This window comes from Grammomys surdaster, unplaced genomic scaffold, assembly GCF_004785775.1.
Source record: "Grammomys surdaster isolate TR1022 unplaced genomic scaffold, NIH_TR_1.0 202, whole genome shotgun sequence".
Lineage (NCBI taxonomy): Eukaryota > Metazoa > Chordata > Mammalia > Rodentia > Muridae > Grammomys > Grammomys surdaster.
Genome location: NW_021604647.1, coordinates 1,450,846 through 1,478,261, shown reverse-complemented (window position 1 = coordinate 1,478,261; position 27,416 = coordinate 1,450,846). Strand labels below are relative to the sequence as shown.

The following is a 27,416-nucleotide window of genomic DNA, read 5'->3' as shown; positions in this document are numbered from 1 at the left end:
AGCTAAACTGTTCAGTGAAAAAAGGACAGCATTTTCAACATATGGTGCTGGTGCAACTGGATGACAACATGTGGAAGAATGCAAGTCAATCCATTCTTGTCTCCTTGTACAAAGCTCAAGTCTAAGTGGATAAAGGACCTCCACACAGGACCAGAGACACTGAAACTAATGAAAGAGAAGGTGGGGAAGAACCTCGAATGCTTGGACACAGGGGAAAAGTTCCTGAGCAGAGCACCAGTGGCTTATGCTCTAGGATCTAGAATTGACAAATGGGACTTCATAAAATTGCAAAGTTTCTGTAAGGCAAAGGACACTGTCAATAGGACAAAACGGCAACCAACAAACTGGGAAAGGATCTTTACCAGTCCTGCATCTGATAGAGGGCTAATATCCAATAGATACAAAGAACTCAAGAAATTAGACTCCAGACAACCAAATAACCCTATTAAAAAATGGAGTATAGAGCTTAACAGGTGTTGGGAGCCGACTCTTAGCTGAAAGCAGCTATCATCTTTACAGACATCTCGAGCCATATACCCTGACAAGAGACTTGTTTTCAACAGCCTGCAGTAGCTGACCACACTCTGATAAACATCTTGTTACACTGTTTAGTGCCTCCAGCTGCAAGGTGCACCTGGTATCCATGGCTACAAGCACATGACGTAGTGCCTTCAGTTAAGCTTGTCCACAAGGGCAAGTCATGTGGTAAAGGGTATAAATACCCAGGATTTCCTTTCTATATAGGAGAATAAAGAGACTTGAAGAGACTCGACCAGACTCTGTCTTGTATCCATCTTTTGTGTCTTTTGCCCTTCCTCTATCCCCACTCTCTCTCTTGCTAGACCCTGACCTGTGGACTGGAGCAGCAGAATGGGCCATTACAAAGTAGCAGAACCAGCCATTACAAAAGAAACAGCCATTACAAAGTGGCCCCCGAACGTGGGGCATTTCAGGCAGTTACAAACAGGGAATTCTCAACTGAAAAAAACTTGGATGGCCAAGAAGCACCTAAAGAAATGTTCAGTATCTTTAGTCATCAGGGAAATGCAAATCAAAACAACCCTGAGATTCCATCTCACACCAGTCACAATGGCTAAGATTAAAAACTCAGGTGATAGTAGATGCTGGTGGGGGTGTGGACAAAGAGCAACACTCCTCCAGTGTTGGTGGGACTGCAAGATGGTGCAACCACTTTGGAAATCAGTGTGGCAGTTCCTCAGAAAATTGGACATAGCATTACCTGAGGATCCAGCTATACCACTCCTGGGTATATACCCAGAAGATGCTCTAACATGTAAAAAGGACATATGCTCCTCTATGTTCATAGCAGCCTTATTTATAATAACCAGAAGCTGAAAAGAACCCAGATGTCCTTCAACTGAGAAATGGATACAAAAAAATGTGGTACATTTACACAATGGAGCATTACTCAGCTATTAAAAACAACGAATTCGAAAAACTCCTATGTAAATGGGTGGAAGTAGAAAATATCATCCTGAATGAGGTAAGCCAAACACAAAAGAAAACACGTGGTATTCACTCACTGATTACTGGATATTAGCCCAGAATCTTGAAATACTCAAGATTCAACTACAGACCACATGTAGCTCGTAAAGAAGGAAGACCAAGTGGGGGTACTTTGGTCCTTCATAAAATGAGTCACAAAATACTCAGGGGAGCAGGAATGGAGACAAAGTGAGGGACAGAAACTGAAGGAGAGGCTGTCTGGAGACCATTCCACCTGAGTATCCATCCCATGTGCAATCACCAAGGGTAGATGCTGAGGTGCAAGTCAGGAAGTGCACGCTGATAAGAGCCTGATATAGATGTCTCCTTAGAGGTCTGCAAGAGTCTGACATATTCAGAGGCAGATGCTCACATTTAGCCATTGATCTGGTCATGGGGTTCCCAATCGAAGAGTTAGAGTAAAGACTGTAGGAGCTGAAAGTGTTTGCAGTCCCATGAGGAGAGCAACAATATCAACCAACCAGAGCTCCCAGGATCTAAACCACCAGCCTGGGAGCACTTAGGGAGGGATCCATGGCTCCAGCTGTATATGTGAGGATGGCCCTGTCGGTCATAGATGGGAGAAGAGATCCTTGGTCTCATGAAGGCTGGATGCCCCAGTGGGTGGGAATTTGTGGGTGGGGAGGTGGGAATTGGGGGTAGGTAGGGGTATATCCTCAGAGAAGCAGGAGGAGGGGTGAGGGGATAGGGGGTTCCTGGGCGGGGGGGGAATGGGGTAAGGGAATAACATATGAAATGTAAATAAAACATCCAATAAAAATAAATAAATAAAAAATATTAAAAAAAAGAAAGCAGGGCAGATGTAGGAGGTACTCACCTAGGGAACTATGGAGCACATATAGAAAAATCATAAATTATTTTAATAAATTATGTGAGTTTCATAAATGAGATATACATTTCATCATTCCTCTTTCCTCTCTGTCAATTTCTCCTATGTTTCATTTCCCAAATTCATAATCTCTATATTATTTATTTCTTCATATATAAACATGTGTATATGGATTTATGTATGCATATATATATGTATATACATACATCTACATATGTTCATAAATATATGTTGGCAAATATAAATATATAACTTGCTAAGTACATGCATCCTTGTTTTTTTTTTTTACTTTATTTCAAGTGGCCACAAAATTTTCTCTACAGAGACCCAACCCAGAAAACAATGGGGAGGGGTTGCTTTTTCTAAACTCATTTCTAATCTCCCATGCTCTCTCAGAAGTAGAGAGAGGTACCTGTAGTTTTAACTCCTGCCTCACAGCATCCCTTTTAGTATCTTGTCCTGGGGCTCATGTCCTGAATGTTATGACGCTTATTGGACTCTTCGCCCACAATGACCCTTCAATAAGCATGAGATAATTATGACCATAAAATAAATGTGAGAATCCAATTTTTACATGATGAATAATGAACAAATCAACTAGATTTTAGGTTGCTTGGTTCAGTGTCTTCGTTCAAATTTCTTAGCCAGTTCTGTAAAATGTAGACCCTTTAACAAGGTGTGAGGTAAAAGAATTAATAAATGAATGACTGAGAACTGATCATCATTATTAAAATTGGTATTTAAATGTACATTTTGCATACTCATCTACAAGTTCCTGAAACAAGAAGGAAGTGTCAGTACCAAATGGTTTACAAATGCTTGTGACATGTTTGGAAATGTATAGAACAGGCTTCTTAAATGATTTCAGGTTTTCTGGTCTAAAGCTCTGTAGTTCTGGGTTTTCTTGGGAGAACTTATTGATGCTTTTTATGAATGCAAAATGGTCAGCTGGGGTCTAAGTACAAGAGCTTAGCACCAGAGTCCCCTTAGTCATTCATTTCACTCTTTCCTTCTAGCCCATGTCTAATCCTGTGATTCCACTGGTCCACAGAACCTGTCTCTACTAGAGACTCACAACTGCCACATTTGGCTGGAACTCAGAACGGGGAATTTTTGCTATTCTTCCTGTCTTCCATCCCATTTTCTCCAGATTTATCCTTAGTCTTACTGCACCCTGACTGTTGAGTCGCTCTACCCAGGATACCAGCATCACACACTGAGACACCCTCCTGGTATGGACCCAGACTTGCATTACTTCTATCCAGTTGCACAGCTTATTGAAAATAACAGTGTGTTAGCAGTAATTTGCTTTTGTTTGTTTGTTTGTTTTTTGTTTGTTTTAAATAATTTATTTATTTTTTCTCAAATCGTAATTCATTCACACAGGGGTTATAAACACAGAAAGGCATGATGTGGGGAAGGGGATGACACTGGAGTGTGGGTGTTCAGGCGGAATACAGATATCTTTCAGAACCGGGTATCGGCTGGGTGAAGGTTCAGGGGACAGTTCACTATGACTCTGCCTATGACTCACTTGTCCTTATCTAAGTTGGTATTGTCTGCCAAGGCTACCTATTTACAAGGTCTATGACTACTCAGGCTTATAAATTTCCACAAAAGCTGCCTGTTTCCAATAGCTTATAGCCATCTGTTTCAATGTTTTTTCACAGAGACCCAAGACTTGGTGTTAGTATACATGTATGACAGGACTATTGCTGATTTTAGGCATATGGTGATTTTAGGCCTTCAGTGTGTAAACAGGGCTGCCCCTGACATCTCCTCCCTTCTCTAAGTTTAGCAGTAATTTGATTGTCATGTTCTCTTAGCAAAATGATATTAAACTTTCTAGTATGCCTGTGACCTATATAGTCCCAGGTCCTTTGACACTTTAGCAGTATATATTGGTTCCACCTTATAGAGTATCCTTAAGTCCAGTCAGGGTGATCGGTTATTCTTCTAACTTTTGTGCCATCATTGTACCAATATAGCTTTTATACATATCACATTTGTAGGCTCCAGGATTATTTCTGAGAGGTATTGATGGTTACCAATCTCCTAAGGTAATGTGTACAGTACCTTTTATCACCAAAATGCAAGTCAGTAGGGAAAAATCTTCTAGTTAGGAACCAGTTCGACAACATTGGAAAGTGTTGTCATAAACAATAGAAATTTTCAGGTTATGGATAGTAACTTGAAACTTTTTTGTGATGTTTGTGGATTTCATGAGATTCCTTTGGCAAGTGACTCAGTAAAATATTCTGAGAATTTACATTCTTGCAAAGTAGGTTTTACTTGGTAGCATAGGATATTTAGATGGGACACTGTCTCCTGAATTATAAGTAGCTCCATTTAGTTTTTTTCACATGTGTATTTCTTTTAGGAAGCTTCTACAGTAGTTGGTTTCTATAAAGCTTTTTAAAAAGACTTCAGTGTTACTTGTCTTTCCTCATAAGTCTCCCTTACTCTTTTATCACACCTCCTCTCCAACTGATCTTTCTACTTTAGGTTCCCCTTCATTCTCCACAAGACTATCTGTCTTCTATTTCCCCTTCCATGGAAAACATTTTCCTCTTCCCTGATCTTCTGTGGACATTCGCTTTATGGCACAAAGGCTAGAAGCTTAAATTAATATCCAAATATAAGAGCAAACAAAATATTTGTCTTTTGTTTCTGGGTTACCTCATATACGACTTCTTTTCTCTAGGTCAATTTCATTACCTAAACTTCACTTTACAGTTTTAATTTTCTTAAGAGCTGAATAATAACCCACTGTATGAGTGTACCATATTTTCATTAACTGCTGATCAGTTGTTGGAAATATAAGTTGTTTCCAGTCACTGGCTATTATGAATGGAACAGCAATGAGCCTGGAAAAAAAAAGTATCTCTGTGTTAGGATGTAAAATCCCTTGGAACATGCCTAAGAGTGGTATACTGTATCTCACAACTACCATGCTGATATCAATAATGGTTGTTTCTGTTTTCATTCCCATCAGAATTGAATAAATATTACTTTTTCTCAACATTCTCTACAATATGTACTTTATTTTGTTTTACTGATATTGCTACTTCTGAGTGAAGTAATTTCTTCAAATAATTTGCATTTCTCTGATGCCTAGAAGGACAGTAAAAAACACCAATGAAATAAGACACTCTAGACATAACAAGACTGATGTTCAGGTGAGCTCACAGTGACTCAGGCAAAAGGCACAAGTCTAAGCCATATGAGGTCCCAGTGCTGAGAGGAGAAGTGGACCATAGCTCCAATCTCTAACACAGAAGCAACTACCAATTGATGACTGCTTGAAAAAAAAAGTTAGTTTTCTCCAACTAAGTATTATTAGGTATAAAAACCATATTTAAGAGCAGGCCCCATACCAAGCAGTAGATGGCAAACAAACAACAAACCTAACAGTATTTTTGGATGGTTTTCATCTCAAAATATTGTCTGTGGGATTTTTGTCTTAATGGTTTCTTGATAAAGCATTAAAGTTTCAAATATTGTGTTTTAAGAGATATTTGTGAGTCTCTGGGACTGTATAGATTTTATGTCCTTTTTGTTTCTCTTTTTATCTTTGTTCATTTCATCCTATACTGTTTTACTTTTTCTTTTATTTCATTGAATTTGTTTCTTATATGACTTTTTGTTTTTTAGTGAGAGAACAATAAAGTGTGTGAATTTTGGTGTGTGAAGATTAGAAGGATCTGGGAGGAGCTGATGGGGGAAGCTATGATCAGAATATATTATATGAAAAAATATTTCAATTAAATATTTTTAAAGAATAGAAGAAACAACAAACAGATCAATGAAATCAAGTAGAAAACAGATATTAAGGAAAATAAACGCTTGGGCTTTGTCCAAGAAAGCACAAACAAATGGTTGATAGAAATGATAAAATGTATCTAAGACTTCAGAATGGAATTCAATCACAACAAAGAAAGGAGACACTAAAGCTAAACTGAAGATAAAATTGAAGAACCCAATAATCCACATTGAACACTCACAGAAAAAGATTACAAATAGAATTAATGAACCAGAAGTTAGAATATCAAGTTTAGATGATAAAATATAAGCTCTAGCCCAAATAAGCCAAAAAAGAGAAAGAAAATAAAAAATAAGAAAATAAAAATTAAACACACACACAGAAACACAGAGAGAAGAAAGGAACATACAGAAATCATGGGAACCAAGGGAAAAATAAACCTCCAAATTATAAACATAGATGAATAAGAAAAATCTCAAATTAATGGCAGTGACTACATCTTCAACAAGATCATAGAAAAAAAACTTATAAAATCTAAGCAATGACATATCTGTACAGATAAAACAAACACCCAAAATATCAAATGGGAAAAAAAGGAGAAATGAAAATCATCATCATAGCATAATTAGAACCCTAAGATACACTATGAAGAATATGACTTAAGACATGAATGAAAAGAAAACTGAAGTAACATATACAGGAATACTCATTAGATTAATAGCCAACTTATCTGTAGAAATTTCAAAATCCAGAAAAATTTGGAGCAATAGATTTGAAGGTCTAAAGACTTTGATGGTGAACCTAGATTTATACATACAACAAAACTAGCCATGGCAAACAAAAATTTTATTAGACTGACAAAGACAGACACTACCTTAGAGTAAAAGGCTGGAAAACAATTTTTCAAGCAAATGGTCCTAAGAAACAAGCTGGACTAGCCATTCTAAAACCTGTATAGGTAGTTGAAAGTGGCCTTGTCAGGCATCAGTGGAACTGGAGGGCCTTGGTGCCTGAAAGTTTGGATTCCCTAGTGTTGGGGAATTCGAGAGCAGGGAAGCAGGAATGTGAGGATGGTGGGAGCACACTCTCATAGAAACTCCCAGAATTATATGGATTAGACATGACAGAGGCAGGCCACCAGAGGACTAGATTCCAGTATTCAAGCAAAAAATTATCTTGATACTAAAACTTCTTTTGAGAATTGCCTATTGCAGAATACACAGCCTTGATGTATCTACTCATGAAGCAAGCTGAGAATACCTGCTCGAACCTCTGATGTCCTGGAATCTCAGCTGGATGCAGTGAAGACAGAGACATCAGAGGCTTATCAATTTACTCTCCCCACCCACCCACCCCTCTTCTAATATCTCAACACCCATAATCAGCTTGAAGAAGTTAATGAAAAGTCAGTGCCCCTATTCCCTGGGCTTGGAGACTGAGGTGGTTAATACTGGGCTGTCTTTCTAGGGAAAAGTAGTGGTTTTGTTGGAACAGGGAGGAATAGCTAGGATTTATTGCATAGCCACAACCTATTGGTAGAAATCTGTATAATTATTATTAAGCTGAAGTTATAATTTCTTAAATGGTACAAAATTTACTTTGATTTGAAATTTAAGGTTTTCATTGGTACAAGTTTCTTATTGATATAAAAGTGAGATTAATATTGTTACTCTCATAGGCATTGTGCCTATATAACATATTTAGAAATACAAGGCTTAGACCCAGTCCTTCTTTAACTCTTTTAACTGATTCAAGATGGTTAGCCTGTGAGTTAAGGGACTATAGCAAATTCATGGCTCTGAATTTATTCTTAGGGTATTTTCTATACTTTATTTAGAAATAGGTGAGAGGAGTTAACAGACAACAGTCCAGATTGTCTTACATGGTTAGTTGGTTTTCAAAATGTCAGAAGTCCACAGAATTGAAGTTACAAATGTGAGAGTAAAAATTAAAAACAACTTGGCAAAGACCACTGGACAGCTTGCTGAGCTTGCTGAGAATAGCCATAATAAAAATATCAAGCCCCTCTAGGGACGAAGTGACCAAAAATGTAGAAACAACCAAAGACATATCTTGACCAGTCTAAACATGCCCAAGTGAGTAATGGGCCACCTGGTATTTATCCTAGAAGGTCTGAGGTTTCATGGTCAAAAATAGTGGGCCATCCAGCCTGTCAAAATGATTGCTTATGCAAAGTGCTGATGTTTGAAATATCCAATTATATGTAACCGCGCCAGAATTTCCCGCTTTTCCCTTCCCCCTTGTGCCTTCCCCTATAAAAGTTCTAAACTTCCTGGGGTCTTCATCGAAATTCTCTCCCCTGAGTGGGAAGAGTTTCGATCCAAGGGTCCTCGTTAGTAAACTGCATTTTGCCATTTGCATCGAGTCAGTCTCTCGTGTCTCCTTGGGTGTGCGCTGATCGGGACTTGAGTTGGGGGTCCTCTTTGTGGGTCCTTACATTTGGGGGCTCGTCCGGGATTTGCGCCAACACCTTGGACATCCGAAGAACCCTTGGAGGCAGGTCTGTATGAATGGCAATGGTATGTGTCTGAGTGAGGCGCTGATGCCTTTGCTGCTTCTGTATTTTGGTTTCAGTTTCTAGGCAGCAGTCTTTGCTGCTTCTGTATTTTGGGCAGCTTTTGCTGCTTCTGAATTTTGCAGCTACCACTATAGACCATAAGGTCTTAGTTGGCCGTGGCGGGGGAGGCAGATATGCCGGGAACCCCACAAGCTGTAGCCCTGGAAGACGTTCCAAGGGTGGAAGGGAGTCTGGAAAGCCAGACTGCCCTGTTTCTGAATGGAGGAGAAAGAGTGCTCCTTCTGTGGGGAAGACATGGAATCCTTCCCCATCTGAAGTTTTGTTCGCTTGGTTTTATAAAACCAGATGCGGACGAGTGTGCCTGACTGTGTTAGTCCTGTGTGTTTGTATTTGTGTTGGGAGTCTGTTAAGTTTTGAAATGGGACAGACAGACTGTGACGACATCACTATCTTTAACTCTAGACCATTAGACTGACGATAGGGTGAAAGGATGGAAAACAAACAAACAAAGAGAGATCTGTAACTTGAGTCTGGGGTTGGGCTGCAGTGTGGCTTGTCTGGGCTCCGCTGCTGCTCCTTCTCACATGCGCAGGAAGAGGATGAATGTGTGCGAGCACAGGCTCAGGGGAGGTGAGACCAGCCCCGCGTGGGTTAGAGGGAGAGGAACCAACCCTCGGGCCCCTGGTCTGGGTCGGAGGTCCCGGACACACAAGCTGGTATCGGGCGCACCTTGGGAAGGCGGCGGGCTCCAGTCTGCAGTCCCGGCCAAAATTGCACTGACGGCCATGAGGTGGCACTGCTGGGCCACGGGCGACACCATCTGGAAAACAAGAGGCAGAGTCTGAGGCCCCGAGGTGCAGGATGGCGGCGAGGCCAGATCTGGTGAGACACTGATAAGATTTGCTGAAAAAGACAGGCCAGCTTTGGGTTTGAGAGAGAGAGCAGAGTATAATTTTCGAAACACCGGATGTAGGCGCCAGCAGAGCTGAGAGGCTTTTCAACAACAAGCCACGATGGCGGCGGCTGGGAAACTACATCTCCCAGAATGCAACAGGGTGAACTTCCTATCTGTTGCTTCCTGAAACTCGATAAGGCTTTCAGGCTCTGAGATTGCCTCCTCTCATACCTAGCCTTCCCAAAATAATGCTCAGAGTGATAGAAAAAGTAGAGGCAGCAGCAGATAGGTACAGCTTCGTTAGAGTGTGTGTGGGGACATCATGTGGTCACCCATGTGAGAAAGTTAAGTCTCAAAAACAGGATGCAGGGGGCGGGGCCAGAGCCACTTCCCCCTGCCCATGGAGAATTGGGAACTGAGTGGAGAGGGAGTGGAGGCTAGAGGTCTCTCGATAAGAAAGTGCAGCTGGCCAGTGGAGAATACCTACAGGGAGACATAGCTTTAACACAAGAACTGTTACTAACTGAAATACCATTTGCTTGTTAACAGTGTATCTTTAACAACAGAAAGAAACTTCTTTTTATAGTCTTTGCTTCAGACAAGATTTACCTCTTTCTCCAGGGTCGGAGGCCAGTCATGACCACTTATAGACATGTTTGAGAAAAATGTTTTATTGTAGAGATGAGAGAAGACACAACTATGGACATCTAAAAACATTCATGCTGCAAGCTAGTGGTAGCTAGAAAATTTCAAAGCTAGAAAACACAGGTACCACTTTTAGCTTAAACGGTGCTCTGTTTAGTTCGGTACCCACTTGTTTCATCCATAAAGCAAAAATGTGAGCTGGATAAATCTCTAAAGTATCTGTACCTAGAATTCCATGGTCCTAATGATCTTAGCTCCGTTGTGTGACTTTTATTTTTATTCTTTTGCAAAATGCAGTTTATGATGGTGACTTTCTTCAGTGATGGTGAAAATATGCTTTTCAAAGACATTTAGAACTATATAAATGCAAAGTAGTTGCAGTCAGGTTTAGATAATGTTCAGTGCTCTCTGTTAGCTTTCAAAAAACTATGACAATGTCTGAACACTTGTTGCATTTGCCTGGTGATATGTTTAGTAGATTAAGTCTGAGAATATTCTTTTGCTGTTATTGTTTTTTCTTTTACATTGCTTTTTAATAACTGCACTTCTTAATCACTACTTAAAAGATTTACATAGCATTTGTGAATCCAAGACTTTATTTGAAAATAATGTTTTTAAGTTAACTGCCTTTTTTCTGTGATGTAAAAGATGAAAAAACACCTAGAAACTCAATCACTTTGTCTAATGGGACTGCTCTCCAGCATGGCATTCTCAGACCTCTCGGTGTGGTTCAATTTCTGTTATAGTGTATGCCTATGAAAATTTTACTGACATGTACATCTGTGAACTTCATGACAGAGAAGGTTGCAGATTAACTAAAACCAGTGTTACAGAATGCCATGGACCACCCTGAAGTGTGAATATTATAACTGAGCCAGGGTCCTCAAGAGAAACAGTAATTGTTACCAGCTCTCGGGGTTGTGAGACTTAGAAAACAGGCTCTGCTGAGTTCTAGAAAAAGAAGGGAGTGTTCCCCTCAACTTGGTATGCTATAGGTTTCAGTGAGGTACAATAAGAGTGTAGAGATAGGTGTTTAGACTCTGAACATGAAAGAGAAAAAGAAAGTGTAGATAGTGAAAGAGAAAGGAGAGAAGATGAAGATAGAAGGGAAAAGAGGCAGAGAAAGTTTATCATAAGAGAGATACAGAGGAAGAAAAAAGGCTAAAGAGATAGGAAAGTAGAAACATTGTCCAGAGAGAAGAAGATATAAAAGCTAGAGAGAAGACAGGCAAGATTGCAGGCAAGAAGGATTTTGGCCAAAGTGTAGGAAAAAAAGACAAGAGATAAGATAAGACTTAGACAGACAAGAAACCTGGGTGACTGAAGGCGGAAGCCGGGCAGAAGAAGAGTGATGCAGCAATGCTTACTGGAAAAAGATCAGTGTGCTTACTGTAAAGAGAAAAGACAGACCCCCTGAAGACAAAATTGAAGACACAGATTAAGTTTGTCCAGACAGGACCAGAGGTGACCTGGGGAACCCCCACTGGCCTTGAAACTAGAAAAAGAATATCAGCTTCATGAGTTTCAAAAACAGCCGGAAGTCCCAGATATCAGTGAATGGCTAACAGAATTCCCACAAAGACATTTAACCTCTTCAGTTTGCTCCCACCAGAGAAGACTTTTGACATCATCAACTATTCAGCAGCCCCTTACCAATGGATGAGCCTGTTGCTGAGTGAAAGGGTGAGCTTTTCACCACCAAACATGATGAATCCTGCCACCTTGCTGCCTGTGACTGATGACTCTTCTCCCATCCATCACTGTGTTGAACTGGTATACAGATGACAACAGAAGGTAAGCGAATGGTGGGAGTGGCAGTGGTAGATGGAAAGTGAGTACATGGTGCAATCCATAGACAAAGAGGGCTGCTGACATCTGCAGAAATACTGAGAGCCTCTTCAAACCAAAGAAAGTGACTGTCATCTACAGCCCTGGGAACCAGAGGGCTCAAGACATGACTGCCAAGAAAACTGCCCAGGGAACAATGATTCTAGCAGTTAAGGGTTCCAGACACTATTTTGACACTCGAGATACCAGTTTCAGATACTCCACTGATGACCATCAAGTGATAGACAAATTGGGCTTTTGTAAATTAATCCTCCCACAAGAAGAAAGACTGTCTGATTTGGCGAAAGCTGTGGTGAGATTGTGCCTTAATCAATGCAAGACCTTCCATGTATACCATGGAAAAGAGACTGAAGGGCGACTGGCCCGGAGCTTACTGGGAGATGGGCTTCACAGAAGTCGAGCTGACAAAATATGAAAATAAATATCTTTTAGTTTTTATAGACACCTTTTCAGAAAGAATGAAACTGCCAACATGGTGACTAAGAAGATCCTGGAAGAAATCTTCCCAAGGTTTGGAATACCCAAGGTAATTGGGTCTGTTAATAGACCTTTTGTTGCCCAGATAAGTCAGGGGCTGGCCACACAGCTAGAGATTAATTAGAAATTACATAGGCTCCAGAGTTCAAGACAGGTAAAATAGATAAATAAAATATTAGCTTTTGTTAAGTCCAGAATAGACACCGTTCAGCTATTGGTGATAAGAGACATGAGATTTTAAGAGATGAACCTGAAGATGATATTAATCTGTGATTTTAAGATTAAAATCCTTTGCAAATAGAAAGAGTAGGGAATGTGAGAGTAAAAATTAAAAACAACTTGGCAAAGACCACTGGACAGCTTGCTGAGCTTGCTGAGAATAGCCATAATAAAAATATCAAGCCCCTCTAGGGACGAAGTGACCAAAAATGTAGAAACAACCAAAGACATATCTTGACCAGTCTAAACATGCCCAAGTGAGTAATGGGCCACCTGGTATTTATCCTAGAAGGTCTGAGGTTTCATGGTCAAAAATAGTGGGCCATCCAGCCTGTCAAAATGATTGCTTATGCAAAGTGCTGATGTTTGAAATATCCAATTATATGTAACCGCGCCAGAATTTCCCGCTTTTCCCTTCCCCCTTTTGCCTCCCCCTATAAAAGTTCTAAACTTCCTGGGGTCTTCATCGAAATTCTCTTCCCTGCATAGGATGAGTTTCAATCCGAGGGTCCTCGTTACTAAACTGCCTTTTGCCATTTGCATCGAGTCAGTCTCTCGTGTCTCCTTGGGTGTGCGCTGATCGGGACTTGAGTTGGGGTCCTCTTCGTGGGTCCTTACAACAAACATTTCTGTATTAATGTTCATTTTGATTAGAGACCTGTCTGCTCCTGATAGCTTCCTGTCTTGGATTCTAAGAAGAAATTGAGCATCTTTGGAGTTACTCCAGTTGTGGTGAGACAGCCACTAGGCAAGAACTGCCTCTTTTGATCCACAGACAAAGTACTATCCAGAAAAGGACACACTTGCAGAATAGTCAACTGATTATATCTGCCAAAACAGAGTAATCAGCCCTTAATAATACTGCATTACTAGGTCTGTCAGATGATCCTGTGCCAGAAGGCTGAAGATCGGATGCTCCAACGTTTTGTAGTATAGGGACTGTCCAAGTGTTCAGCAGTCTATATAAATTGGCTAAGTTTTAGAAGCTATGCTTTATGCTTCCCATAATTTCAGTTAATTCAGTCATTCTGGATTTCTGACGGGCTGAAGTCTTATAGTCTCATAGCCAATCCTGGCTATTTACTTTGAGAGAAAAGATTTGAGAGGATGGTTTTCAGCTGACATTCATTCTAAAGACAAGAAAAAAGCCAGGTTCAGAATTAAGTCTTTTAGTTAGGAGAGATGACAGAGGTTCTGTTTAGTCAACAAAATGATGGACTGGATATTAGGTCTATATTGTGCCTTACTGATACAAATTGATATAGTTATGCTTTAATTGTATTTTGAGAGAAAAGTTTTATTTTAACAGGAAGGGTGATATGAAGGAGGAGCTAAGGTAGGAGGAATAAGGAGAAGAAGAGGAGGAGTAAGGAGAGGACGAGCTAGGAGATGAGAGAGAGAGAGAAAGAAAGAGAGAGAGAGAGAGAGAGAGAGAGAGAGAGAGAGAGAGAGAGAGAGGGAGGGAGAGAGAGGAACATAGGGGCGGATGTTCATGTGTCTCTGCCAGTCAAAGATAGTTGGCATATCTAGGCTAGGTATTGCGTTACACTTCTGATTGTATGGGCATCTTGTTATTGATCATTACCAAACTTATGAAGCCTTTGATTAACATTTTTTAAAAAGTTACTAATAAAAAAAGAAAAAATTGTTTTCCAGCCTTTTACTCTGAGGTAGTATCTGTCTTTGTCACTGAGGTATGTTTCCTGTATGCAGCAAAATGCTGGGTCCTGTTTACATATCCAGTCCATTAGTCTTTGTCTTTTTATTGGGGAATTGAGTGCATTAATATTAAGAGATATTAGGCAAAAGTTATTGTTAGCTGCCTGTTATTTTTGTTATTAAGGGTGGAATTATGTTTGTATGGCTATCTTCTTTTGGGTTTGTTGGAAGATTACTTTCTTGACTTTTGTAGGTTGAAGTTTTCCTCTTTGTATTGGAGTTTTTCATCTATTATTCTTTATAGTGCTGGATATGTGGAAAGATATTGTGTAAATTTGGTTTTGTCATGGAATACCTTCATTTCTCCGTCTATGGTAATTGAGAGTTTTGCTGAGTATAGTAGTCTGGGCTGGCTTTTTTCTGAGTCTGAATGACATCTGTCCAGGATCTACTGGCTTTTATGTTCCCTAGTGAGAAGTCTGGTGTAATTCTGATAGGTCTGCCTTTATATGTTACTTGGCCTTTTTCTCTTACTGCTTTTAATATTCTTTGTTTTAAGCATTTGATGTTTTGATTATTATGTGACAGTAGGAATTTCTTTTCTGGTCTAGTCTATTTGGTGTTCTGTAGGCTTCTTGTATGTTCATGGGCATCTCATTCTTTAGGTTAGGGAAGTTTTTTTCTATAATTTTGTTGAAGATATTTATTGTCCATTTAAGGTGGGAATCTTCACTCTCATCTATATCTATTATCCATAGGTTTGGTCTTCTCCTTGTGTTCTGGATTTCCTGTATGATTTCAGTTAGGAATAGTTTGCATTTTGCATTTTCTTTGACTATTGTGTCAATGTTTTCTGTGGTATCTTCTGTACCCAAGATTCTCTCTTTTTTTCTCTTGTATTCTGTTGTTGGTGTTTGCATCTATGATTCCTGAACTGTTTCCTAGTTTTTCTATCTCCAGGGTAGTCTCCCTTTGTGATTTCTTTATTGTTTCTACTTCCATTTTTACGTCCCTAATGGTTTTGTTTAATTCCTTCACCTCTTTGATTATGTTTTCTTGTAATTCTTTAAGGGAGTTATTTATGTCCTTCTAAAAGTCCTCTACTATCATCATGAGAAGTGATTTTAAATCATAATATTGCTTTTCCTGTGTGATGGGATATCCAGGACTTGCTATGGTGGGAGAACTGTGTTCTGAAGATGCCAAGTAACTTTTGTTTCTGTTGCTTATGTTCTTTTGGTTGTCTTTTGCCACCTGGTTTTCTCTGGTGCTACCTGCACTCACTGTCTCTGTCTGTAGCCTGTCTCTCCTGCTATCTTCGTTGGGTCAGTACTCCTCAGAGTCCAGTTGTCTCTGTGATCCTTTGATCTTGAGATCCTGGGTTTAAGAGCTCCTGAGTGTCAGGTTGCCTCTGGGATCCTGAAGTGCTATCCTCTGGAATCCTGAAATTATGATCCTGGGTGTGTTAGATCTCCTGGGAGTCCAGCTTCCTCTTGGTGTTGTGGGATTGGGTGGAGAGGTATGATTCTGAATGTGTTAGACCCCTTGGGAGTCCAGCTTCCTCTGGGTGTTGGGGTATTAATTGCAGAGCAACTGCTCTGTGTGCAGCAGATCCTCTAGCATGGGTCAGTGTATGGTGTCTTCTCAAGAGCAGACTATCTAAGAGTCTGCTGTTTGGGGTGCAGTGGATCCTCTAGGATGGGTCAGAATATTGTATCTTCATAGGAGCAGACCACCTAGGAGTCTGCCCCAGCAAACAGGGCCAGTCCAAGAGGCCAGAAGGGGAGTGGTATTTTGGGAGGTCAGGGTCTTGCTGGGTGATGAGTCATGAGTGAGCTGGGCTCCCAGCTATGGCTTCAGGTTGTGAGGGAGGGTTCTTACTCACTGCCCTGAGGGCAGTGGATCCTCTAGGATAGGTCAGGATAAGGTGTCTTCATGGGAGTAGACCAGCTAGGCGTCTACCCCAGCAAAAGGACTAGGCTGAGGGGCCAGAATGGGAGTGGTATTCCTCTCCAAACACTCCTCAAGACTCTACTCTTTTTTTATTGGATATTTTGTTTATTTACATTTAAGATTTCATCTCCTTCCCCCATTTCCCTTCCCCAGAAACTGCCTATCCCATCCCCCATCCTCCTTTTAGCTTTTATACCATTTTAATTACATGCAAGTATTAAAGTCAGTTCTAGGTTGAGAAACTAGCAGTACAATAGATGCAAATAGTCAAGGAACAAGCAAGACAATAAACACAAATAGTCAAAGAACAAGCAAGGCAATAAACAAACTTCTGTAATCACTCCCGTGATCATTGTCACTAAGGGCTTCTCAGGATTACCAAAATATCTGAGACTACTTCTCTGTCCTAGTTAATTGTCAACTTAAAATTATTTTTGTTTCCTCTACAGTTTCTAATGTAAGTTGCATTGATGGTAAACTTTCTAATTGTGTTAGTGTGTTAAAACCTGGCATGTCTGTTATGGATGTCTATCAGTCAGCTTTTGTTTTATTGCCCTGAGTATTACAGAAATTTGGTCTTTTGAAAAAAAGCTTGCAAGTACGAGAAGAAGTGAGTCAGGCTTTAAGCAGAAGCAAGAGAGTAGTGGGCTGGATTATTGCTGATATAACAGCTTCAATTACATTAATTGCTAGCACCACTGCTTCTGCAATTGCTTTGACACAAGAAGTTAAGACAGCTTCTTTTGTTAATCATTGAGCAAAAAATGTAACTAATGTGTTGTATATATAAGAAGATTTAGATAGGCATTTGGAAGAATGGATTGATGCTCTTTATCCTATTCAAATTATTGGAAGGAGGTTCAGAATTTAAGAGTAAGGAGCCATCAACTGTCATGCCAAATACCATTGGATTCATGTAAGTTCTAAAATTTACAGTGATAGTCATTATAATAGGAAAAAGTTTAAAGACACTTGCAGTGTATTTGGCATAATTCTAACTCCTCTCTGGATGTTTTAACTTTCCATATTGAGCCTATGAATGTAAAGAATGCAGCTCTGCTGAGCATTGAAGTGGAAGATACTGCTGATAAAATTACCCATGGCCTGAGGTTAGTACTTACATTTTGTTCAAGCTTCAAGAATAGCAGATATAGCTTCATCATGCTAGCCCTTTTTGTCCTGGGAATACTTTTATTCCTGCCCATCATGTTAAAGCTTGTCTTTAACATCAACATGTTGGCAGTCAAAGTACATGGCTTGAAACTGAAAATAGATCCTCAGTCAAAGTTATTAATTTAACAGGCTGGCAAGCCAAGGACGGGTAACAATCTGCACAGAGCCTTACCAACCTAAGACATAAGCACATTGCTTTTGATAATGCATATTCCATGACAGGTAAGGAAGACATTCTTGTCAGAATGACCTAAGACAGCCTCAGTCTTGTTTATGAAATAAAAAAGAGGGAGAGGCAGAAAGCTTTTGGGGCTGCTTTGCAAGAATATGACATTGGCCTAGGACAAGAAAGTGGGCTTCAAGAAGGAATCTGACATTAGGCTAGAACAAAGAAGTAATTTCAGGCAGAAATCTAAATATTAAGCTAGAACAAAGATGTAATTTCAGGTAGGAATCTAAATCTTAGGCTAGAACAAAGAAGTGGGCTTCAGACATGAAAAAGGCTCTACTCTTTATAGCTTTTCAAGTCAGAGAATTTTGGTATCAGTTAAAGAGGAAGAACTCTTGGAGGAACAAGAAGTAGGGAAACATTTGGAATGTAAATAAATCTGATAAACAACTTCAGCAATGTGGCCAGATATAAAATTAACTAAAACAAATCAGTAGCTTTCCATTATACAAATGATAAACAGGCTGAGAAAGAAATTAGGGACTTCATAATAGTCACAAATAATGTAAAATATTTTGGGGTAACTCTAACCAAACAAGTGAAAGATTTGTATGACAAGATCAAGTCTCTCAAGAAAGAATTCAACTGGAAGGCATAGGGCATTTTTTGATTAACAATTGATGTGGGAAGGCTCAGTTTCCTGGGGGCAGTGCCACCTGAGGAGATGGTCCTGGGTTGTATAAGGAAGCAAACTGAGCAAGCCAGTAAGCAGCACTCCTTGATCTCTGCTTCAGTTCCCACTTCCAGGTTCCTACCCTGACTTCCTGTCATGGTGAACTGTCTTTTTTCCACTGTATACTTTTGGTTTCTTTTCAAAATTCAAGTGTCCTGAGGTATGGAGGTTTATTTCTGTGTCTTTGATTGAATTCCACTGATGAATCTGTCTATTTTTATGCCAATGCCATGAGGGTTTTTTCCTATTACTCTGCAGTACAGTTTGATAAGAGAAATGCTAATATCTCCAGAAGTTCTCTTATTTACAGGATTGTTTTAAGTATTCTGGGTGTTTTTTTTATATGAAGTTGAGAATTGTTTTCTCAAGTCCTTCCAAGGAAGGAGCTTCTTCCACATGGTATCCTTGTCTAATTCCTCATAAGAATTTCTAGATTTCTTAAGACAAGGATTGGTGGTTGGAGTATTACTGAGAAAGTATTGTCACTCCAGAGTACTATACATAATAAGTTTATTTCTGAGCTTATATTTATTTCTGACATGGAGCTATGCCATCTTTTCCCTCTGAAGAAAATGTATGGGTTTGCATCATTATTGAACTGTGAGTTTACTTCTCACCAAACATTACTAAACTCACATTACTAAACTGTGAGTTCATGTTATTGGAAATAACTGAAGTGAAAACCAACATACAAGATGAAGAGTGGAAGGAGAGCTTCTTTTTCTGTCCAAATCTCTGATTCTGTCCTCTGCATGTTCAATGGAAGAACTGAACTTTATTCATTTGTCTTTATTCTATTATTCTATGTGATGGTTTGTATATGCTTGGCCCAAGGAGTGGCAGGACTTGAAGTTGTGACCCTGTTGGAGTAGGTATGTCACTGTGGGTATAGGCTTTAAGACCTTCATCCTAGCTGCCTGGTAGTCAGTATTCTGCTAGCAGCCTTCAGATGAAGATGTAGAACTCACAGCTCCTCCTGCTCCATGCCTGCTTGGATGTTCCCATGTTTCCTCCTTGATGATAACAAACTGGACCTCTGAACCTGTAAGCCAGCCCCAATTAAATGTTGTCCTTATAAGAGTTGCCTTGGTCATGGTGTCTGTTCATATCAGTAAAACCCTAACTAAGACAAAAGGTGGTACCAGGAGCCGGGTATTGCTCTGATAGGCCTGACCATGCTTTTGTTTGGAAGAATGTGGATTTTGGGATTTCGAAAACATTGGAATGCTTTACGTAGGGTTTATTTGGCTATCCTAGAAGGAATATGGGTGACTTTGTTGCTATGAGTGATTTGAATTGTACTGACTTGGCCCAAGAGGTTTCAGTGGAGAAGAATTTCAGTATGTGGCCTAGAAACTGTTTTTGTGGTTTTTTGGTGAAGAATGTGGCTACTTTTTCCCCTTGTCTGAAGAGTCTGCCTGAAGCTAAGGTGAAGAGACTCAGATTAATTTCATTAACAAAAGAAGTCTCAGAAACACCAATCATAGACTTTGTTCTCTGGTTAAGTCTCATGAAGAGCATTTTAAACAAGCACAGCATGCTGAAAAAGGGAAAATATAAAATATATGGTTTAAGTATTAGGTAGGAACCAGAAAGTGAAATGGAACTGAATCCTATGCTCAAGGATATTAAACTGAATTAAGGGAAAGGGATTTGGTGGCAAGATCCTACCCAACTAATTTTAAATCCAGGCATGGTGGTACACACATTTAATCCCAAGAGACAAAGCCAAAGAGATCTCTGAGTTCAAGACCAGCCTGGGACAAAAACAAGTTCTAGGTGAAAAAAAAAAGCTTAAATCCAGGCATGGTGGTACATGTCTTTAGTCCCAGCATTACAGGAGACAGAGCCATGCGGATATCTGAGTTCAAGGTCAATCCACAGAGCAAGATACAAGACAACCAAGTTTAGGTATTGAAGGGGTTGGAAAACAGAAGCTAGTGATAATTTAATAGAACAAGGGGGCCATCTTATAGCTCTTGCAAGCAGCATAACTCGGCAGCTCTGGCCATGTGCCTCTGACTTTATATTCAAGAGGAGAAGGACAACTGATGCTGGTTATCTGGAGCTAAGAAATTAGTGGTGATTAAGAAAAGACTAGCATCACTGAGGTGAAGTCTTCTAGGAAGTATTTTCTGAGAGCACAAAGAAGCTGTGTTCCAGAGATAGCCAAGGTTGAACCTTGCGCTCCAGCTGTACTTGACAATGTGTAAGAATCACCCAGGTGGGATTGGTTTTGAAGGCTTGAAGGGGTCATGAAGAGCAGCTGAGGCATGGCACTGGGAAAGACCATAGAAGGCCGCTGGTGAAAGTGCAGCCTCGGTTGTAATTGACAGCTCAGGACTAGAGGAGTCATGCAAAGGATTTGAAGTTTGGCACCATGAAGAGAGCCTATGAGAAGAGAGGCTATTGGTGAAGCCTCTCTGCAGCAGAAGGCCCCAGCATATTGGAGATACCAGTACCATGGGATGATCACCAAGAACATCAGTGGCAGTGGCGTGGATTAACCTGAACTTAAAGTGCAACCAATGGCAGAACTGGAGAAAATGACACCAGCCCTTTGGAAGAGCCCAGAAGATCATCTTTGGCTCCCAGACATTGAAACATGAAGCTGTATCATTGAAGCTGCATTGGATACCCCAAATTTTTCAAGATACCAGAGCCATAGGATATCTCCTATAGAATGCTGCTAACAGGGAGTGAGTGGAACCAGCCCAGGAAAAGAAGTTTGTTGCAGTCAATAAAGATGAAAAAGGATTTGGAGATCTGAAGACTGCTTTGACATCAGTCTTGGAGATGAATAGTTTGGAGTTTGCCTAGCTGGCTTCCTGTCTTGCATTGGGAACTACAGTTAAGTGATTGGATGAATCTCAGAAAATGCTTTGAACTTTGGACTTTAAACATTGTTGAGATGGCTATAGACTATGGGAAGTTTTGAAATTGCACTAAATGTATTTTTCATTATTCTATGTTTAGGTATGACTTCCATAGACTCGTATGGTTGAAGAAGCCTATGGGGACCAGGGACTGGAATGTGATGGTTTGTATATGCTCAGTGCAGGAGTGGCAGGATTATAAGGTGTGGCCCTGTCGGAGTAGGTCAATGTGGGTGTGGACTGTAAGACTCTTATCCTAGCTGCCTGAAAGTCAGTATTCTGCTAGCAGCCTTCAGATGAAGATGTAGAACTCTCAGCTCCTCCTATACCATGCCTGCCTGGATGCTGCCATGTTCCCATCTTGATAATAATGGGATGAACCTCTAAACCTATAAGCCAGACCCAATTAAATGTTGTCCTTTTAAGAGCTGCCTTGGTCAGAGTATCTGTTGACTTCAATAAAACCCTAAGACATTCTGTTACATGAGTTTCCCCAAAGCACTAAGTCTGTTCTTCCTCTCTGCTGTCCATGGAGACAAAACTGTCTAAATTGCAGGATATCATAAAAATATTATCCAGGTGATCTCTTGCAAAGCTTTCACCTTGTCCTCTACTGTATGTTTTGATGATAGACAGATGCAGAACTCCTGACACTCCTAGGACTTCAGTTTTTTTTTAGTCCCTGCATTGACATGGAGTCATCCACTGCCATCTGGCCTGTATTTCTCCTTATAGAAAATGAGTTCACTATGTCTGCCTAGTCCTTCATCTGGCCCTTGTCCTTTCCTCTTGCCTCTGCAGCTGGACTCAAGTCTGCAGCTCTGATCTCACACATAAGCTGCTTTGCCAGCTCCTCTGCAACTTCACTTCCTTTCTGCTCTCATCACTTCAGACTCTATTTTCATTTCTACTCACCTAATTCTGAAGCTGAAGTCTACTGTAGCCTCTGAAACCTTTAATGTCACAGTGTAACTTGTAATTGGCTAGCAATCAAGGAATCAATCAGAGAGAAAGGCAGGTAGGAAAAATTAAAAGAGAATGAGAGATAGGGAGAGCACAGAAAGAAGGTAGGAGGAAGGGAGGAAGAAAAAGAGAATAGAATATTGAAAGACAGAGAGACTGACAGATTTACCTTGTAATATATGATTGATCATTAGTATTCCTAATCATCAGAAGTTACAAAAAAATGGGAGTGTCTGACAAATTCCTGCCTTTGAAACTTCTTTGGGAATCTGTCACTCAGTAAATTCTGGCATTGTGGGAAGACACAAGCATTCCTTTGTGTACTTAAAACTACTGCCTCTTTAGAGAGATATAGCTGCCTGTGAGCACCTTATACTCAACTCAACTGACCCTTGACAGACAGCTGCCCACTACTTTCTATGTTTAACAAATAGTCTTTAAAAGGGGGACAGGATTGGAGGCCAGTTGCTCTGTGTGACAGTACATCCAAAACTAAATTTTCTACATTTTTTTCTGCTCATGCCAAATGATTTTGGGTATACCTTTAAAAAATTGTCTACAAGAAATTCCTGTCCTTGAGAAAATTCCTGGACCAAGCTATAGCCCATTCCTTTTGGTTTTGTGTAAACTATGTGAAATTGTATATATGATTTTTTCCTCTTTTTCTGGGATATATAATGTCAGAACTATCAATTCCTACTGCCAGGGGAGTTTCTGCATTTCACACCAAAGATGCTCTATACCATGCAAACTAGCCTACACATACAAGGGGGGACACTAGGTAGGCTTATGAGTTTATTCTGCTGCTGGCAAGGGAATGGAATGAATACAAGCCCACATGGGGCTGGCTTCTTATCAACTCTGTGTCTCAGAGATTGTTGTGAGGAACAGGGCTCATGCTGAATTCTGAGACAGAGAGAGACAGAAGCTCTGTAATCTAACACAGCTATTCTATCTGCACCCCCCAGAGCTGACTTAAGTCAGGATGCCAAGCATGATATAGATAATGTTTTGCTTTTCCCACAGGACTTAGCTACTTCAAATAACTTTTCATTTCTGTTTATTAGAGAACTGCCCCACTTTCCTTTGAAGGAAGAGTGTTAAGCATTCCCTTCAGCAGACCTGAAAAGTCACATCAGTATACTTCAGCTTTGGTTATTATACAGTAAAACCCAGGGAACTTGACCACAGGTTCTGCAGTACCTAGTTAGTCAAATTAATACCCATGATGTTGATCAAGTGGCTATTGAGCAGAAGCCTACAGATCAGGAACACTGTGAAACACTGTTCATCCTCAGGCAGCATGGAGATGGATGACAAAACGGTATGCAACTTAACATGAAGAAAGTGTTTATTTCTGGAATTTTTCATATCATATAAGTAGAACCACAGTGGCTACAGTTGAGTGAAGTTGTGAAGAAGGAAGGGCTGTTTTGGGCTGAGTCTCTATATGTAGATAACAACAGGATAAAACTCCAGCAAGCACCTCAGTATCTCTATAATAATGTTTTACTTTCACCACAGTATGTAGCAACTTTAAATAAGTTCTTTTCATTTCTGTTTATTAGAGAACTGCCCAACATTCCTCTGAAGGAAGAATGTTAAGTGTCTGTTTTTATGTCAATGCCATGCTGTTTTTATTACTACTGCTCTGTAGTTCAGTTTGATATCTGGGATGGTGATATCTTTAGAAGTTCTCTTATTTACAGGATTGTTTGGGGATTCTGAGGATTTTCTTTTTAATCTGAAGTTGATAATTGTTTTCTCAAGGTCTATAAAGAGTTGTGTTGGTTTTGTATGGGAACTTCATTGAATCTGCAAGATTGTTTTTTGTAAAATGGCCATTTTTACTATGTTAATCCTACTGATCCTTGACCATGGGAGATCTCTCTATTTTCTGATATCTTCTTCAATTTCTTTCTACAAAGACTTTAAGTTCTTGTCATACAGGTCTTTTGCTTCCTTGATTAGAATTACACCAAGATATTTTATTTTATTTGTGGCTATTTAGTGTGTTGTTTCCCTAATATTGTTCTCAATATGTTTACCATTTGTATAAAGCAGAGCTACAGATTTTTTTTGAATTAATTTTATACCCAGCCACATTGTTGGAGGTGTTTATCGGCTGTAGGAGTTCCCTGGTAGAAATTTTGGGCTCACTTATCTGTTCTACTGTTGGGAGGCATTTTGCCACTTCTCAGAAGCAGATGGAAATAAAGTAAGAAAAAGTCTGCCTGCCAAGCAGAGTCAGAGCAGTTCAGGCCTGTTGGCAGATTTCCAGGCCTACTGAGGTATGGAATGATGAGAATCAGTGTACCTGAGGCTCAAGACTAGAGGCTGAAGATTGTATGGCCTTAGTGAAAAGAAGAGTCTTTTGAGATGAGAAGCAGTGTCATGTATACATTTTATCAAACTGTTTATGTTAGCTTATGGCTTTGTTCCCCACAACACTATAAAGTATATAAAACCTAAGAGAATTAAACTCAAGGCTGCCACAGAATTAACTGGACAGCCCTCCAGATTTCTAACCATTGTATCTGAGTCTTTCCATCTTTCATATAAGCATCCCCAATGCCTGCTCGGAGGACTGTTCAATCTTGCACTGTCAGTACCAGTGCATACCACCATGTCATCTAGGAATAGCTAGAATTTTACTTCCTCCTTTACAACTTGTGTCTCAGTTATCTCCTTTAGTTTTCTTATTACTCTGGCTAAATCCTCAAGTACTATATTGAACAGATATGTCAAGAATGGTTAGCCTTGTCTTGTCCTTGATTTTAGATGAATAGCTTTAAGTTTCTCCCCTTTTTAATTTGATTTGGCTATTGACTTGTTGTATATTGCCTTTATTGTGTTCAAGTTTTTGCCTTGTGTCCCTAATTTCTCCAAGATTTTTATCATGAAGGAGTGTTAGAATCTAGTAAAATGGTAATGTGGGTTAGTTTTCTTTCAACTTTTTATATGAGGGATTACTTAGATGGATTGTTTCCTATGTTGAACCATGCCTGAATACCTGGATGAAGCCTACTGATCAGGTGGATGTTGATTTTGATGTGTTATTTGATTTTATTGGAGACTATTTTGAAGAGTATTGCATCAATATTCACAAGGAAAATCAGTCTAAAAATTCTCTTTCATTGCTGAATCTTTTGGGGGTTTGGGTATCATCTCTGAGACTATAGTCTCAGAGAATGAGTTTGGCAGCATTCTTTCTGTTTCTATTTTGGGGAAAACCTTGAGGAGGATTGGTATTAGTTCTTCTTTAAAAGTCTGGTTGAATTCAGCTTTAAAGCCATGTGGCCCTGTACTTATTTTTGGTGGGGAGACTTTTAATGTCTGCTCTTAATTCCTTAAGGGTATAGGTCTATTAAAGTTATCTACCCAGAGTTGATTCAACTTTGGTAAGTGGCATCTATTAAGAAAACCATCCATTTCATTTAGATTTTTCACTTTTTTGGAGTACAGGTTTTTGAAGAAAGTCCTAATGATTTATTGGATTTCCTAGATGTCTGTTGTTATGTCCCTCTTTTCATTTCTGATTTTCTAACTTATATATTCTCCCTCTAGCTGAGAGTTTATCTATGATGTTGTTTTTCTCAAAAGCCAACTCTAGATTCTGTTTTCTTTTTGTATTATTCTCTCTTGGTTTTTAATTTATTGATTTCAGCACAAATTTGATTATTTCCTTGTCTACTCTTCTTGGGTGTAATTGCTTCTTTTTGTCCTAAAGCGTGCAAGTATAATGTTAAGCTGTTGGTATGAGATCTCACATATATCTTTTTGAAGGCACTTAATGCTATGAACTTTCCTCTTAGCACTGCATTCATTGTGTCCTACGAGTTTGGCCATATTGTGCCCTTATTTTCATTGAGTTCTAGAAAGGCTTTAAATTTGTTATTTCTTCCTTGATCCAGTGGTCTTGGAGTAGGGAATTATTCAGTTTGCATGAGTTTCTCGGCTTTCTGTTGTTTCTTTTGTAGTTGAAGTACAGCTTTAATAGTTCTTGGTCTCATAAGCTACAGGAGGTGTTTTAATTTTCTTGTATCTGTGGAGACTTGCTCTTTGACTGAGTATATGGTCAAATTTAGAGATTTCCTGAGACACTGAAAAGAAGGTATACTCTTGTATTTGAGTGAAATGTCTGTGGATATCTCTTAGAACCATTTGATTCATAACATCCATTACCTTACTTATTTTTCTGTTAGTTTTTGTCTGGGTAACTAGTTCACTGGTGACAGTGGGGTGTTTAAGTTTCCCACTGTTAATGTGTGGGGTTTGATGTGTGATTTAATCTTTAGTAGTATTTATTTTACTACTAAAAGGAGTGTGGGTGTCATTCCATTTGAGGCATATATATTCAGAATTGAGACATCATCTTAGTGGATTTTTCTTTTGATGAGTAGGAAATGTCCTCCATCTCTTTGATAATTTTGATTGAAAGTTTATTTTATTAAATATTAGAATAGGTACTCACATTTGATTCTTGGCTCTGCTTGAAATCTGTTTTAGACCTTTACTTTGAAGTAATGCCTGTCTTTGATGCTGAGGTGTGTTTCTTGTATGCAGCAGGATGATTAACCTGATTTTGTATCCATTCCATTAGCCTGTGTGTTTTTTCCACTAATCAACTTACTTATTCACTTTACATCCTGACCAATGCACCTTCAGTCCTCTTGAAACAGTCTCTCCCCCCATCCCTTTATCCTCTGAGCTGGGAGGCACCCCTAGGTATCACCATACCCTTAGCTTTTGTCTTTTAATTGGAGACTTGAGTCCATTGATGTGTGAGATATTAAAAACCAGCAATTGTTATTTCCTACTATTTTGATGTTGAGGGTCTTGGTGGTGGTGGTGGTAGTATGTGTGTGTGTGTGTGTGTGTGTGTGTGTGTGTGTGTGTGTGTCTGTGTGTGTGTCTGTGCATGTGTGTGTGTGTGTGTTTATGTGCATGTGCATGCATGCTTCTGTTCTTTTGGTTTTGCTGGTATAGAATTATTTCTTTTTTGTGTTTGGGGTGTAGTTAACCTCCTTTATTTGGAGTTTTCCTTCTAGTACCTTCTATTGGGCTGGATTTGTGGATAGATACATTTTAAATTTGATTTTGTAAAGGAATGTCTTGTTTTCTCCCTCTACAGTGATTGAAACTTTT

At 39.6% G+C, this 27,416-nt stretch overlaps 1 long non-coding RNA gene and 1 gene segment (V, D, J or C); one reads left to right on the top strand and one right to left on the bottom strand.

The window, feature by feature from the left end:
* The window catches only part of LOC114623790, a 542,876-nt gene that overhangs the window by 461,025 nt on the left and 54,435 nt on the right, over positions 1-27,416 (top strand).
* Positions 8,503-27,416, bottom strand: part of LOC114623793 — a 38,303-nt gene continuing 19,389 nt past the window's right edge. The window contains exons 5-6 of the long non-coding RNA XR_003711829.1: positions 9,388-9,478; positions 8,503-8,642 (exon numbers count right to left, since the gene is read on the bottom strand). This is a non-coding gene — a long non-coding RNA (uncharacterized LOC114623793). The remainder of the gene's footprint in view (positions 8,643-9,387; positions 9,479-27,416) is intronic.